Raw genomic sequence first — 2,030 nt, forward strand, 5'->3', positions numbered from 1 at the left:
TATGTATATATGAAGTTGAATGCCTAATCCATCTTATTCAATTTTGGAGATGTATCTCCTAATTTCTTGAGATATACCATGCTTATCAAATTGAATGACATAGAAATTGTCGAAGAGATACAATTTGAGCAGAAAACAACAATTTTATGATACATTGAGCAAGATTTATGGTTGTCTATTGCTGAAATAAACCTTTCCCAGTATAATCATCAAAAGAAGCCTTTCCTAATTTAATGTAAGGAAACTTTCCAAAAACTTAATTTAGGCAACTACAATAACCATATAGCAGATCAAATTATTAGGAACGATTGTTAAAACTTAAACGTGCATCACTTCACAAAAAAACTTGTTTGGGAAAACACCAATGTCATTGATTTGTATGTTACACATAACCTTGTTTCGGCACTACACAAAAATGAAATTGGTATGTACGTTGCACATAACCTTGTTCGATCAAAAAGATACCAATTAGACCATGCTCAGCAAACAAAGAGCAATGTACAACCACCAAAGCACCATTTACCTAAACAAGTCATTCCTTCCATTCCTACTTCAAAAATTCACATATCATCTACCAAACCTAAACAGACTCCCATATTCCATCAGCATAACTCGGTATCAAACTTAAGTGAAATCCCCATACTAAAAAGCTCCTGTGTCAATAACTTAGCACCATAAGGCACACTCACCTTAATCACATCTTCAACCGAGTCACACACCCGACAATATGGGCCCCGGATCTTGTGTCCACCTGCAACAGCCCTCTGAATCACACCCGCCATTCTTTTGCATTTTGTACAGACATGCATTTCAGAGCAGTCACTGAGTGTGAAAAGGCGCTCGTGTAAGTTAGCAGAGGCTCCGTGAGCTATCAAGCAGTCCCTTTCCATTTCTCCAAATTTTATTCCACCAAACCGTTTCCTGTCAGCCACCGGTTGCCTCGTCAGCGGGTGCACCGGGCCCGTGTTTCTAAACTTCACTTTATCCTCCGACATGTGAACAAGCCTCTGGTAGAACGTGGGGCCCATGAACACTAGTGATTTTACCATTTCGCCCGTCCTCCCGTCATAGAGTCTCTCGTTTCCCCATCGAGAAAATCCAGCCCTGTAATAAACAAGTAAATGAAAATACTTTGATATAATCATAAAGAAAAAGGAGTAGTTTAGTTTACCAATTAAGTAATTACCTATGAAGCTGATCTGTTATGGCATCAATGGAGAGAGAAGAAAAAGGTGTTGCGTATCTCTGTGAACCTCCCAACGCGATACCTTTCCCAAAAGCAGATTCCAGCATCTTCCCGGGAGTCTGTCTTGATGGGAATGCATGTGGATTGATCACAATATCTGGAACTATTCCTTGTACACTGAAAGGAAAGTTTTCCTGAGACTCCAAATACCCTAAAACGCCCTTCTGCCCATGCATACTCGAGAACTTGTCACCAAGACATGGGGCCCGCACCTGTCTCAAAGATACCACTGCAAAATTCTTCCCTTCATCATTAGCAGACAACACAACCTTCTGAACCATTCCTCTTTCGGTATGTTTCAGTTTCACACTATGATCAGTCCCTGCTTCTGTAAATTTCCCAATCACAATATCACCACTTTGCAAATTTGCACCGATAAAAGGAAAGCCATCCTCATCCAAACTATCCACCCTTCCAATCTTACTTTGAATCTTCCCAAAATTCACAGCCTCATCTGACTTAACCTTCTTCTTTGAAACTTCAGTGTTATCAACCTCAGCTTTATAGCTTCTAATATGTTCTGACCGAAACATCCCCCGGTCAAGCGAGCTCCTGTTCATCACTAACGAGTCCTCTTGATTATACCGAGGTGGACATTGACCGCTACAATAGCACACTGCCCGTTGAAAAACTCGTGTCTAACAATCATACCCTTTTGGGTTTGACCAGATTGTTGACCTTTTTCAAGGCAATCGGAAAGAATGGTTTTGAAAAGAGGTCTTTGAGGGTAGAAGAATTGGTGTGAAAGAGTGTTACGTGAGAGAGAGAGAAAGAATCTTTTCAT

The 2,030-nt window shown here is 40.4% G+C and overlaps 1 pseudogene across 1 annotated transcript; it reads right to left on the bottom strand.

Moving 5' to 3' along the window:
• Positions 1-418: 418 nt before the first annotated feature.
• On the bottom strand, positions 419-2,030 carry LOC145075987 (DNA-directed RNA polymerase D subunit 2b-like; annotated as a pseudogene). Its single transcript, XR_013692563.1, has 2 exons — positions 1,187-2,030; positions 419-1,104 (listed from the first exon to the last, which is right to left on the bottom strand). The product of XR_013692563.1 is annotated as a DNA-directed RNA polymerase D subunit 2b-like (transcript).

The sequence above is a fragment of the Lactuca serriola genome, chromosome 9, assembly GCF_051521515.1.
Source record: "Lactuca serriola cultivar US96UC23 chromosome 9, Lser_US96UC23_V15, whole genome shotgun sequence".
In the NCBI taxonomy this organism is placed as follows: domain Eukaryota; kingdom Viridiplantae; phylum Streptophyta; class Magnoliopsida; order Asterales; family Asteraceae; genus Lactuca; species Lactuca serriola.